Below are 15,217 nucleotides of genomic sequence, written 5' to 3'. Positions count from 1 at the left end.
ACCGAAGCTGGGCGGCCGCCTGCTTATTGGGGTACCTGTCTAACCAGGGGCCCATCTTTGCCATGCTCACCGGGGTCCTTGTGGTCCCCTTGTTCAAAATGTTTGGAAAGCTTAACGGGGGCGGGGGCACTTACTAGCCGGGTGAGTGCCGCCACAGGCGGAGCATTCATGTTTAAATCTACACAGACCGACGAACCTGCAGTTCCCCTTGTTAAACAACCAACAAGCCCCGGGGCGGTGGGCGGCCACCGGTCCATGGGAAGAAGATCCCCCTGAACCAGCGGCCGCCCCTGAAAAGGGAGGGGGTCTTTGTGCCACCATTAATCTCAACCACACATCCATGGCTTTTACCCCCCAACCAATCTCAGGTTGTAACGCTAAACGACGCAGGAACTCCTCCCCATAACGCCACGAGGCGCTGCCCCCATGAGATTTACAAGCGCTATAGATTATATCTTGATAAACGAAAAGTTCGGAACAACGCTCAGGGTGACGCTGCCCCATAATGCAACCCAAAAACCAGAAGGCCTGCAACCAATTGTTCATGGTCATAGCCACTTTGGGTCTGCGCTCAGAAGGTTTATCTGAGAAACCCTCTCCTTGTCCACTGTGTGTTGGTCCACTGATATGAGGGACCAGACATCCACATACTGATTAGCCCAAACTTTTTCCCATACGGTCTCGTCCAGGTGGGTGCTAAGTAAGCTAACCCCACAATAGCACGAATCCTTGTGGACCGCTGCCAACACGGGCACATGCTTAGTAGTGGGAGGAGGGGGCCCTTGGGCTTGGTTAGGCTGTTGCAACCGCTCCAACAGCTCCTTTAACAACTCAGCTGTGTTTGCATCCCCACTACCCGCTCCCCCACGCTCCCGTAAATTGGTACTCACCAGACATAGACGAGACTGGCACCACAGAAGGAACAGGCACAGGAACCTCGGGCTGAAGAGACGTTGCGGGAACCAGGCTATGAGCCCTGGATGAATGGATAGGCATCCGCCTCTTGCATTTTGAACGCGTTGTCTGACCAGACTCCTCCGAGGCTGCAAATGACCCTTCCGAGGAAGACGGCGAGCGCCACCTGGAGGATCTGGAGCGCCTGCTCCACGCGAGTCACCAGACCTGCGACGGAACTGACGCCTGCGGGAACCGCAACGACCGTGCCTCCGGCTCTCATGAGAGGAGGATGAAGAGCTAGACTGTTCCCTGCGCCTGCGTGACCTCTGGGGAGTTGGGGAGGGGGAGGGTGCTGTTAGTGTCTGGGTACTCAATGTGGGGGGATCCACCTGCGCACCACTATTAATCGAAGGGGGAAAAGCATCACCCGATACAGTCGCAGGGGGCATTGCCCCTTCATTATTTGGCTGCCCATGAACTACAGGGGGCACCAAGGGCTGGTTGAAGGAGGAGTGAGGGGGAGCCCCTGCGAGGACGAGCTGCTGGCCTGCGCTCCCATCCGCTCATTAAGTTATCGCCCCACGCCACACTCACACAAGAGGCAGCAGGAAGTGCAGAGGGAAGAGAGGAGGGAGGAAGGGGCAAGGCTCCCGCTGACACAGCCACCCTGTCGGCTAGCCGGGACTATACCAGCGCTGTTAGCAGCGCTCCAGGTATGTGGTGAGGGGTGGCGACTATGTCCGAGCCTAGCCGGGGGGGGGATTATGCTGGGCGGACCGCCGGCCCCCCGCCGAAGCCCTGGAGCCAGACTGCAATGGGACCAAATCCCCAGCAGTACACACCAGGCCAGGGGAGGAGGAAGGCTGGGGAGGACCAAGGCTGCTCAAGAAGGAGCGCAGCCATCCCTCGCCACCCTCCACTATTCTCGCCAGTAAAGCCTCCCTAAGGGGGCCATCTCTTGTGGCCATCTCTTTCTGCGGACAGAACGCAGCAGCTTACCACACAACACAGCGCTTCCACTTAAAGAGGAAGAGAAGAGGCGGGACAGGGTTTTATATACTCTGCTTGACCCCAGTCTCCTCCCCCCCGAACCGGATCCCTGTATTGACCCTATCCTAACCCAAAAACCCGTCTATGCTGAATAGGGGCCAGGGGTATCGCCATAACCGAAGGTAGGGGAGGGGAAGGGGACCACCAGTCCCTGCCCACCCTCCCTACACTGTCGGGTGGCCACCAGAACGTTTATGCCTCGCTTCAGGCTCTGATTGCACAGCGTGCAAACCACTCGTGACTTGTCGTCAGCGCATTGTCTGAAGAACTGCCACACCAGGGAACTCCTTGGAGCTGGCTTTGGTGTGCTCGGTTCCTTGCTGCAGTGGGCAGTAGCAGGCGTACTAAGGGACGGCCGCTCCGCTTTTGCACCCTGCTCCCTCTTCTGCTGTGCTGGTGGCTCTGTGCGACCACCGCTCGCATGACCTTGATTTCATGTGGGGTTGAGGACCTCATCGTCCTCCACATCATCTTCCACCCAGTCTTCACCCCTGCCCTCCTTGTCGGTCTGCACACTTTCGAAAGCCACAGCAGTTGGCACCTGTGTTTCGTCATCATCCGAGACGTGCTGCAATGGTCCTCCCATGTACTCATCTTGAAACATAAGTGGTTGGGCATCGGTGCACTCAATCTCTTCTACTTCTGGGGGCAGGGTTGGGGGATGGCCCTGGGAAACCCTGCTAGCAGAGTCATCAAAAAGCAGAAGAGACTGCTGCATGACTTGTGGCCCAGACTGCTTGGCTGATTTGCAAGGGGGTGAAGTGAAAGACTGATGGACATCAGCTGCAATTGCCAACTCTGATCTTGCCAACTCTGACCCCCATATAAAAAGCATAAAGGGGAAGGACCAGTACTGGTTAGCAACGTACTCAGACCCCCGGTACAAACTTAAAATGGCAGAAATGTTACCACCATCAATGTTACCACCATCGCAGAGGGCTGTCAGAATGCAGCACTTCCAGGCCTTGCTTTGAGAAATGCTGCATTCAGCTTTTGCGGGCGCTGGAAGAGGAATTTCCACTCACAGAGAAACAGTTGCGGGTACCAATCCAACAGCGCATGCAAGAAGAGGGTGGTTTGAAGATGTGTTGGTTAGTTTGGATATGAGATTCTGGCAGCCAACTCATCGACAGCCATCCTCTGGATCCAGCCTCAGGGAACACCTAGACAGACAGGTGTCCGACTACATCAGGTTAACAGCCAATGTGGACGCTCTGAGAAGCTATGAACCCCTTTACTACTGGATGTGCAGGCTTGACCTGTGGCCAGAGCTGGCACAATTTGCCATGGAACTGTTTGCTTGCCCCTCGTCCAGTGTCCTGTCCGAAAGGACGTTCAGCGCAGCATGGGAGATCGTGACCGATAAGTGCACTCGTCTAGCTCAGGACAGTGTGGACTACCTCACATTTCTAAAAATGAATGAGGCATGGATCTTGGAAGAAGTCAACACGTGTGACGAGTCGACCACATTTGATTGAATTTCCTCATGACAGCCCACAAATATCCACCACCACCCAGAACAAATCATGGTCCCTGTCTTAGGTAAATACAGCGGCATAAAAGGCCTTTTATGTCCGTTGAATGCCTAATCTTTGGGGCCTGTACAGTTACATATTTATCCTGTGAATGCCTAATGTACTTCCAGCCCCAGAATCCAAAGTTCTTTGCTGTCAGGTGAATGCCTATTGGCTAATTTTTGGGACCTGTACTGGCCGACAGTTACATTTTTATCCTGTGACCGCCTAATGTACCTCCAGACACAGAATCCAAAGTTCTTTGCTGTCAGGTGAATGCCTATTGGCAAATTTTTGGGGCCTATACTGGCCAATAGTTACATTTTTATCCTGTGAATGCCTAATGTACCTCCAGCCACAGAATCCAAAGTTCTTTGCTGCCAGGTGAATGCCTATTGCCTAATTTTTGGGGCCTGTACTGGCCTAGTTACATATTTATCCTGTGACCGCCTAATGTACCTCCAGCCAGAGAATCCAAAGTTCTGTGCTTTCAGGCAAATGCCTATTGCCTAATTTTTGGGGCCTGTACTGGCCAACAGTTAAATTTTTATCCTGTGAGCGCCTAATGTACCTCCAGCCACAGAATCCAAAGTTCTTTGCTGTCAGGTGAATGCCTATTGGCTAATCTTTGGGGCCTGTACTGGCCTACAGTTACATATTTATCCTGTGACCGCCTAATGTACCTCCAGACTTCATTGTCGTCTATTGCTCCTGATGCTCCTCCTTCTCCTCGTCACTTGTTTAGACAGCAATCGATCACCGACTTAATTGCAAAAAGACAACAGTATGTGTACAGTAATCCAACGGCTGGTACTACAGTCCATCCCTTTCCATGTAGTGGACTATGGAAGTAGTATGTAGTAGAATATGGTAATCATTCTTCTTTTTTTGCACCCCTTAGGGGGCCAGGTCTCAATGATGACCATCCTCGGCTTTTGCTGGCTTTATATCTTCCAAATCATCCTTTGCGGTCTCCGTGTCCCAGAAAAGTCAGCAAGATTCAGAGAGAGGAGGAGCTGGATAGTACTGATGACATATCCTGTTGGCTCAGAGGATGAGTACAAGGTAAATTTTGGACACGGAGAAAGTTTCCTAGGTCATTGTTAAGGTGATGGTCCAAAGGAGAGATCCTGGGAGCCTGCTGAAAATATTAATGTTCCTCTCCTTCTGAAAAACTTTCTACAGAAATCTGAATCAAAGAGGAGAGGGTACTGTTGAAAATGATGGCCTGGTGCAGCCACTGTCTTGCTCATCCACTGCAGAGCTCCAGGTCCCACTGGTGAGGAGTGGACCTGCTTCCCACTCTGTGCAACCTTGAGGTACTTTAGGCACCTTTCCCATTGGGAGGGTGCTTGCACAATACATTTCCAAGTTCCTGCTAAGGTATGCTATATTTCATTGTTTGCCCATGTACCGATCTCTTCCTGTTTCCTGGATTCTGATTCTTTGCTGCCTGACCTGACCTGTGCCTGATCTCCGTAGTGACCTTCCATGGATTTCAGGAACTCTCCCTGCCCTGAGGTTGGGCCATTCCCCCAAAAAGATTCTGCCTGACCCTCAGTGCTCCGCACTGGTGTCTCAACCACCATGGGTTAACCATCAACCGAACAGAGACAAGTTTCAGAGGTATGGGCTTTGTGGATCCCCTGCAGCGAAGTCTACATCCATGTATAGGATTTAAATTCTAAAAACCAGGGGACTGATAGGATAATGCCCTTAGGAGTAGCCCCAAGTGAAATCTGTTCATTTGACACAGTGGTTTCACACCTACTGCTGTAACACAAATAGGTACTATGGCTTTAATTCAACACTTGAATATGCATCACAGGCTCACATAGGAAAATTGGCCAGCAATGTAAGTTCTCCTTCCTAGTCCATTAGGTTACATACTGTACTGCTACTTAGGAATCCCTACCTGGCACAATATAGGAAACCTGAAACCACTCCCAAAACAGATAATTTTTTATGGCTTTTGGAAAAGCTATTGCTTCTTCAATTTCTGGGCCAATATATATTTTCTTTAAAATAACATCAAATCTGTCACTATTGCCCCAAAATGGATGATATTTAGACTGCATGTTAAATACAAGCCATTGCTTCTTCTGATATCACCATGTGTATGTAAACATCAGCAATCTTCTGCCACCACAAGGGATCATTTTGGTCCATTTTTATTTTATTTTAAAAAGCATAAAAAATCTAACAATGTAGTGTTTTTAAAGAGGCGGTTTGTTACCTACCACCACTATCCATTTACACATAGCCATATACAGTTCTGTCACTTTAAAATAACACTAATGTTGTCTTAGCATTATAGAGCTTGAAAGGGGTCAGATCCAGTCCTAGAAGAATGCTGAGCGTCATTTACAACTGAGGCACTTTTGAATCAGATAGAATTTATTCAGACCTGACAGCAAAATCGACACAATGAAAACCGGAGTGAATTTTAAGAAATTCGCTCATCTTTAGTAATTAGATAGATATAATGATAGTTAGAAAGAATATATGGAGATAGATAATTCTATAGAATATTTTCTAATAGTAACTGGCTGTGTCAACACGGCTGCAGCATCCATTATCTCCATGGCAACTAGCCTGATTCTTCCCTGGGCATCATGACGGGATACTCCTGTATTATGTGTACAGAAGGGGGAACAAAGAGGGAGAAGAAAAATGTGGCGAGAAAAAGGATATTGGAAGGATCTGGGAATAGAGACTGAGCTGAAATAAATGAAGAAGAGAAGGAACTGATGATACACAGAAATATTTCACTTGGAATTAGATAAATAAAGGAAGAACTAGAATGGGATTGATCAACAAGTAATGATCGTGCAAACTGAAAAGAATGGCGCGGTATTAAACAAGCAGGAGGTGCTCAAACCCACATGCAGTTGTGCATATATTTAGGGGAGCAGATCCTGCACTTGTGGCCTGTTGCTAATGACGATCCCCAGCAAAAATGCATACAGTGGAGGATGACCGCAGCGAACCACAAGTACCACAATAGACATCCTACACAAGATAGCAATTATGTGGATGTGATAATCAATATAACAATATAACAAAATAATAACAAAGACAGGTGCACTCTGCGGTCTTACTAAACCCTTAAACTGATTTTAAAATTGAGAGATTAGCCAACATATCCTACGGTGGAGGACATGTCTGAGCCCGAGCACCGCGCCAAGGTTTCTCAAGTAGCTCGGGGACCTAACACTCACCTACCTGGGCCATATGGGCTATACCAGGAGCCAGTGGGCAAATTACAGGAGCATGAGGCCGACTCACAAACAACTCACCAGTTACCTCCAGCATGTAACCATGCTAGCAATGGGAGGAGGGAGGAGTCTGCGAGTCCCACTCAAGACTGGCTGATAAGGCCCAGGCCTCACAGGGCAGTAATCTACCTACAGTACAGTGTTATTGGGTTGAAAGTGCTGCCTGATACAACCAGTTTTGGGGTGTATTTTTTTTTCCTTTAAATAATCTTTATTATATATTTTCTTGCCTCATACAAAACATTGTAACAACTTTAAAATTACAATTCCATGTATAACACCCCCCATTTTTCTTTATTTGCTGCCTGAAAAAAATAAAAAATATATATATTATATAATACAATAGAATAAAAAAAAATAACTAAAAAAGAATAATAATACCTACCTGCATTCTCTCCCTCCCCACCCCGGGGCCCCAGCGCACCGAAGTGAAAAGTAACCAAAAACATCCAAGGAATATCAGAAAAAGCTTATACTAGCCATATCTTCCATAGTTTTGCAAATCTTATTTTCTTTTGAATATTTACCAAATGGAATTCTTCTCTAGTTAGTGCATTTTTAGTGAGCCTCTCCCATTCTTTAATCGAGGGGGAAGCCCTACCTCCCCAATGTCCCATAATACATTTCCTTGCCTGAAAGAGGAGTTTGGATGCAATTTCTTGATGTTGGGGGGTGTCCGTTTTGTCCATCACTCCCAGTACACAAATCTCAAATTTATTAGGTACTATAAACTGATGGTATTACTCTATTTTGTCCTTAACCTGTCCCCAGAATTCCTGAATCATTCTACACGTCCAGAGTATATGGACACCGTCCACCCTATTTCCCCACATTTTAAACAACTAAATACTTTAGGTTTATAATATTTCATGAGTTTCTCAGGGGAATAATAAAGACGGTTTAGTATATAAAATTGGGTAATCCTATATGAAAAATTATTTGAGACCCTATTTTTTTGCTGTATTGCTGATACCCAGAACTCTTCTTGCTGGGGATTTATAACCTCTCTCCATTAATACATTAGTCTAGAAGTTGCTCTTCCCTTAGTCTTTTGATGTAACAAACATTCATATATTTTTGAGACTAGCTTCTCCCTGCCGTTAATCTAGATATATTAAGCAGCGGTTGCGGAAGGGTCTCTATTTGTGTAGTTTTTCCTACCAATCTTCGTACTGCACATTTTAACTGTAGGTAGAAGAATCCCACTTCTAAATTACCCAGTTTGTACTCCTTTTTAAGATCTTCATATGTTATTATGTCGCCTTGCTTCCGTATCTGGCCCAGTTTGTAGACTCCATGTTTCCACCACACTGTCTGCTCAATCAACATCAGTTCAGTAAGATGGACATTACCCCACAGTATGGTGTCCGCATGGAGTCCCATCTGGTTCCACAGTTTCCTTGCCTGTCTCCAAACCATATCCATCAGCTCAAAGAGCGGTATCTTATTGCTACTCTGTTGTCTCAAAATCCCAGCTTCAATTAATTGAAAGATATTACATTTCTCTAGTCTTTTATTTATTCCTACGATCATAGATTTATATCTTTGCGTATTACTCCACATTATCATGTTTTTTATTTGGCCGGAAATAAAATAAAGTTCCACATCTGGAACTGATAATCCACCCTCCCTCTCGTGAATACACAGTATTTGTGCTTTTAACCTTGGTTTTTTTCCTCGCCAGATCAGGTCCATTAGTATGCTAGTTATTATTTTAAATATTTTTTGGGGGATTATTCCCAAAAAATGGGTGAATTCCATAGGACATAGTTAAGGGTGGTAGCAGGCACATTTTCACCAAGGAGATACGACCTGCCATCGAGACGTACAATCTTTTCCATACCTCTATTTTTTTTCTTTATTTCCTTTATCTTTGGGGTCACGTTCAATTGAATATAGTCCTTGGGATTCTGGGTTATTTGAATACCTAAATATTTAACTGGTTTGTTAATCTTCTTAATATCCAGTGCTCCTAAAATAAAACTGTTCACAGGATCAATCGGGACGCATGACTTAGACCAATTTATCCTAAGCCCAGAGTATTCACCATATTGATCAAAGACCTGAAAAATCTTTGTCAAGGATCTATGTGAGCCTACAAACAGCATAATGTCATCCGCATATAAAGACATTTTTTCCTCGTGTTCACCAAACCTGAAACCCTCAGTATTTAGTTGATATCTAATTACTTGCATTCATCCTTGCTTCTGTACTAAAAGTGTGGTCTGGATACAACCAGTTTTGGGGTGTGTTTATTTCATATATAAAAGTACTTTCATTCATCCATTCATCCTTGCTTTTGAGGTGCATTTGCAGTCTGATACAAACAGTTTTGGGTTGTGTTTATGTCATATATATAAGCACCTCTATTCACCCTTGCTTTTGAGGTGCATTTGCAGTCTGATACAAACAGTTTAGGGGTGTAATTATATAAAATTTCCTCCATTCATCCTTGCTTTTGGGGTGAATTTGCCGCATGATACAACCAATTTTGGGGTGTGTTTATTTCATATATAAATGTACTTCCATTCACTCTTGCTTTTGGGGTGAATTTGCAGCCTGATACAAACAGTTTTGGAGAATATTTAGTTGATATATAAGTACATCTATTCCTCCTTGATTCAGTGGTGAAATTGCGTTTTGATTAGAGTTGAGAGGACACCTGGATGTTCGGGTTCGACGGGTTCGGCCGAACTTCACAAAAAAGTTCGAGTTTGGGACCCAAACTTGACCCCGAACCCAAACCCCATTGAAGTCAATGGGGACCCGAACTTTTGAGCACTAAAATGGCTCTAAAAATGTAATGGAAAGGGCTAGAGGGCTGCAAATGCCAACAAAATGTGGCTAAGAGCATGGCAAGTGCTCTGCAAACAAATGTGGATAGGGAAATGATTTCAAATAACATAATATACATAAAAAAAAATAATAATAATCTTGATCTAGGAGGACGAGGTCCATACGGAGTAGGAGGTTGAGGAGGCAGTGGATGTGGCGGTGTAGGTGGAAGCAGCAGTGGAGGAGGAGGAGGTAGCCTACACTGCTTTTTGGTTTTCATTTTTTTATTTTTTATTAGGGTACACCCTAAAACATTGGGAAATATAACCTGTGATAACCCCCTCCAGCCATGCTAAACAAACGTTCAGACAATACACTGGCTGCAGTGCAGGCCAGCACCTCCAAGGGTTAAAGGTCAAGCTCAGGCCATGTGCCCAATTTAGAGACCCAGAAGTTGAAGGGGGCAGACCCATCAGTCAGTACGTGTAGGCGTGTGCACACATACTGCCTCACCATGTCGCACGTCCCGGTGATGTTCACGATCCAATTGGATATCTTCTCTATCAACTTGCGATGTTCTTTTCTGTGCCTACCATGTTGATCATGGTTAGCGGCGAATCAGGGATCCACGCCGGAGAGGGAGCGTGAGAAAGGGATACCACATCCAAGGGAGGTTAATTGTTTAAAATTAAATGTGATCGAGCGGAAAAGTGGGACAAATTATTGAAGCGCAAATGTGGGACAAGTTGTTAATGTTTAAGCATTGAATGAAAGGAGGGGGCGCGTGTCAATTAAAGAAAAAATTTTTAAATTTAATTCCCTGTCACCTATGCAGAACAGGGGTTTGTATACGGCAAAATTGGTAAAATGTCACCTGACAATGTAACAGACGATTTTTTGAAATGTATGTGCCTGTCACCTATGCAGAGCAGGGGTTAAATTACGGCAAAAATTGTCAAATGTCACCCAAGAATGTAACAAATTAGTGAAATGTTTTTACCTGTCTACTAGGTATAGCAGTGGTATATCACACCCAAAAATTGGTGAATTTTACCAAAGAATGTAACAGACAAATTAGTGAAATTTTTTACCGGTCTACTAGGTAGAGCAGGGGTATATCACAGCCAAAAATTTGTGAATTTTACCCGAGAATGTAACAGACAAATTAGTGAAATGTTTTTACCTGTCTACTAGGTAGAGCAGGGGTATATCACACCCAAAAATTTGTGAATTTTACCCGAATATGTAACAGACAAATTAGTTAATTTTTTTGCCTTTCCACAATGTAGAGCAGGGGTATATCACAGCCAAAAATTGGTGAATTTCACTCGAAGACTAAAAGACAAATTAGTGATTTGACATAAAATGTAACAATGGCAGTTGGCAGCCGCCAGCGTGCAGCACATCCTGCTATGTACCTCAGTCGATCTGCACGCAAGGCTCCTCCTCTCCGCAGCAGGCTTCTAACCCGCTTTCCTGCACTGTCGCAGGCTGCGACAGCTTTAGTTGCACCTTGTAGGAGCCACACACGTCCTGTTTCTTTATAGGTTCGTGCACACCCCTGATTCCGCCTTCTCTCCAATCCCGGCCAGGCACCACCTTTATAAGGGTGCTTCCCCCTTCCTGTGATGCCTGAGCAATATTGTAGTTTTCTACAGTGAAGGTTCCAGCTCGTAGTTCCTGTGTTGTTATCCTGCTTCCAACCTTAGCCTGTATCCTGACCTCGTCTCTGCCTGATCCTCCTGTACCTCGCTGCCCTGAAGTGTATGATTCGGATTGTTGACCACGCCTCTGTCTAATGTTCAGCTTGTTACACCTGCTGCACCTGACCTATTCAGCTCTGCTGTTCTAACATCTCCAGCGGTGCTTAATCACTAACTCAGCTCTGCTTCATCTGACTCTGCTGCTGCGCTTCTTCCATTCAGCGACAGCTTGCTCCATCTGCCTGTATCAGCCAGCTGCTACTTAACCGGGACCAATCTTGCGGTAGCGACCTCGTGTCTCCCCTGCAGCTAAGATCAGCTTTCGCATCTTGGAGCGGGATAAAGGGTGAAGACCAGGGGAACACTTAGATTCTGCTCCCAAGTTTGGCCCAAAGCCAAACCGGCAAGTGGCACAGCGGGTCCACACCCGTTGGAGCGTTACATAAAATAAAATACGTACAAGTAAAAAAAAAAAATCTTGATTTATGAGGTGGAGGTCCATATAGAGTAGGAGTTTGAGAAGCGGTGGACGTAGTGGTGTAGGTGGAAGCGGCGGTGGAGGAGGGACGAGGTAGCCAACACTGGTTTTTGGTTTAAATTTTTTATTTTATTATTAGGGTACACTCCAATGTGCAATGAGCAATTGCGCTGTAGTATAACAATGGCTGGTTAAGGCCGGTATACATGTCTATTCTGCACAAGGTACGGACAAGTCCTGTGGGATCCAAGCCTGGTTCATTTTAATGAACGTGAGCTTGTCCAGATTGGCTGTGGACAGGCGGCTGCGCTTGTCTGTGATAACGCCCCCTGCCATGCTAAACACACGTTCAGACAATGCACTGGCTGCAGGGCAGGCCAGCACCTCCAAGGCGTAAAAAGGGCAAGCTCAGGCCATGTGCCCAGTTTGGAGACCCAGAAGTTGAAGGGGGCAGACCCGTCATTCAGTACATGTAGGCGTGTGCACACATATTGCTCCACCATGTTGGTAAAATGCTGCCTCCTGCTAAGACGTTCCATATCCGCTGGTGGTGCTGGTTGTTGTGGCGTGCTGACAAAGCTTTTCCACATTTCAGCCATGCTAACCCTGCCTTCTGAGGTGCTGGCAGTGCCCCAGCTGCGTTGGTGACCTCTTCCTCCTCCTCTGCCTTCGCCTTGTGCTTCCACTGTGCCCCCGCTGTCAGGTGGGAATGCCACCAGCAGCGCGTCTACCAGCATGCGCTTGTACTCGTGCATCTTACCAACACGCTCCAGTGACGGAATAAAGGACAGTACGTTCTCCTTGTAATGGGGATCACTCAGTAATCCTCACAAGTTAGAATGTGGCCAACTCGGCGGTTTTTGCGGAGACACTGAAGTATGTAATCGCTCATGTGTGCGAGGCTGCCCAGAGGCAACAACAAGCTGTCCTCTGTGGGAGGTGTATAATCTGTGTCCTCTGTATCTCCCCCCAGCCACGCACCAGTAATGGCCATGAGCTGGTTCCGGTGCCACCCTGATCTGAACACGGTTCCTCCTCCTCCATCTCCTCCTCCTCATCCTCCACCTCGTCATCCTCCAGAACTGTGCCCTGGCTGGACAATTGTGTACCTGACGTTTGTGGGTGCAGGAACCCACCCTCAGAGCCACTTGTGAATGACTGGCCGGAAACCCTATGAAATGATCCCTCTTCCTCCTCCTCCTCCTGTGCCACATCCTCTTCCATCATCGCCAAAAGCGTTTTTTTAAGGAGGCATAGAAGTGGGATAGTATCGCTGAGAATGGTGTTATCAGCTCTGGCCATGTTTGAGGAGTACTCGAAACAGCGCAACAAGGAACACAGGTCTCGCATGGAGGCCCAGTCATTAGTGGTGAAGTGCCCATGCGTGCTGCAGCTAAAACTCCACTATCGCCTGCTGCTGCTCGCACAGTCTGGCCAGCATATGCAAGGTGGAGTTCCACCTTGTGGGCACGTCGAATATGAGGCGGTGAGCTGGAAGGCCGAAGTTACGCTGCAGCGCTGACAGGCGAGCAACAGCAGGGTGAGAATGCCGAAAGTGCGCACAGACGGCCCACACTTTATGCAGCAGCTCTGACATATCGGGGTAATTTTTAAGGAACCTCTGCACCACCAAATTCAGCACATGCGCCAGGCAAGGGATGTGCGTCAAACCAGCTAGTCCCAGAGCTGCTATGAGATTTCGCCCATTATCGCACACCACCAGGCCAGACTTGAGGCTCATTGGCACCAACCACTCATCGGTCTGTTGTTCAAGCCCGTCCACAGCTCATGCGCGGTGTGGGGTTTGTCCTTTAAAAAGATACGTTTTAAAACTGCCTGCTGTCGTTTATCCCTTGCTGTGCTGAAGTTGGTGGTGAAGGTGTTACGCTGACCGGATGAGAAGCTGGTAGAGGATGAGGAAGCGGAGTAGGAAGTGGAAGCAACAGGAGGCAAACTGAAGCGCCCTGCAGTCCTCGGTGGTGGAAGGACATGCGCCAAACTGCTATCCGACTCAGGCCCAGCCGCCAATGCATTTACCCAGTGTGCTGTTAGGGAGATATAACATCCCTGACCGTGCTTACTGGTCCACGTATCCGTAGTTAGGTGGACCTTGCCACAGATGGCGTTGCGCAGTGCACACCTGATTTTGTCCCCCACTTGGTTGTGCAGGGAAGGGATGGCACACCAGGAAAAGTAGTGGCGGCTGTGCATGACATACTGTGGGACAGCCACCGCCATAAGGCTTTTAAAACTCTCCGTCTCCACCAGACAGAATGACAGCATTCAAAGGACAGTAATTTTGAAATGCTGGCATTCAGGGCTAGGGATCGCGGGTGGGTAGGGGGGTACTTCCTCTTCTGCTCCAGTGTTTGGGAGATGGAGAGCTGAACACTTCCGTGGGACATTGTGGAGATGCTTGGTGATCCAGGTGGTGGTTAGTGATGAGCGGGAGGTGCCATATTCGATTTCGCGATATTTCGCGAATATTCGATTGAATATTCGTCTTATATTCGTCGAAATCGAATATTCGTCATTATTACATTTATCGCGAATAATAAGAGATTTAATTAATCGCGTATTGCGATTAATTAAATCGTTCCTATGACTAATTGACTATGGCTAGGCTAATATGTGTATTTTATGAATATTCTTAATATTGCTCTAACTTCGTCTTTTAGAATATTACGAATATTCTAAAAGACGGAGTTAGAGCAATATTAAGAATATTCGTAAAATACACATATAGATTGTAATTTAGCAAATATAGTGCTATAGTATTTTTTTTAATAGTGTACATATTTTCCAAAACTGAAGTTCAGAAGAGGCAAAAAAAATTAGGCAAAAAAAAAAGGATTATAGCACTATATTAGCTAAATTACAATCTATATGTGTATTTTACGAATATTCTTAATATTGCTCTAACTTCGTCTTTTAGAATATTCGTAATATTCTAAAAGACGAAGTTAGAGCAATATTACGAATATTCTAAAAGACGAAGTTAGAGCAATAATATTCCACTTTGGCATACTGCTCCCCGACAAGCGTCCCCGTAACCATGGGGACGCCTGTGGGTTAGAATATACCATCGGCTCTGAGTTTTAACGACTATATTCACTATATTGCTTAATAATCGTGAAAATTTATTTTTTGATTTTTTTGTTCCAAATAATATTCGATTTTTATTTATTTTTTTTATTTGCTATCGCTGTCCCGATTTAAATAAAGCAGGTAACGTAAACGTGCGTGAAAAAGCGTATGACGTAATTTACAGTACTAGAACCGCCCAGTGACTGTGACCAGTGTCTATAAAGCAGTCATCATCACTATTTGAACTTTACAAGTGAATGACTACAATGGCTACTGGACGTACGTCAAAGTTCAGACACATATTTGAGAAAGATGAGGACGACATCATATTAACTGTAAGTAATATTCTCTTAAAGCATATATATGTTGTTTGTGTAGATATTGCATGCAGCACAATGATTGTTCTGTAGATCAGGAATTCTGAAATATTCGTAG

Source organism: Bufo bufo, chromosome 8, assembly GCF_905171765.1.
Source record: "Bufo bufo chromosome 8, aBufBuf1.1, whole genome shotgun sequence".
Lineage (NCBI taxonomy): Eukaryota > Metazoa > Chordata > Amphibia > Anura > Bufonidae > Bufo > Bufo bufo.
This window is presented reverse-complemented; position numbering follows the sequence as displayed.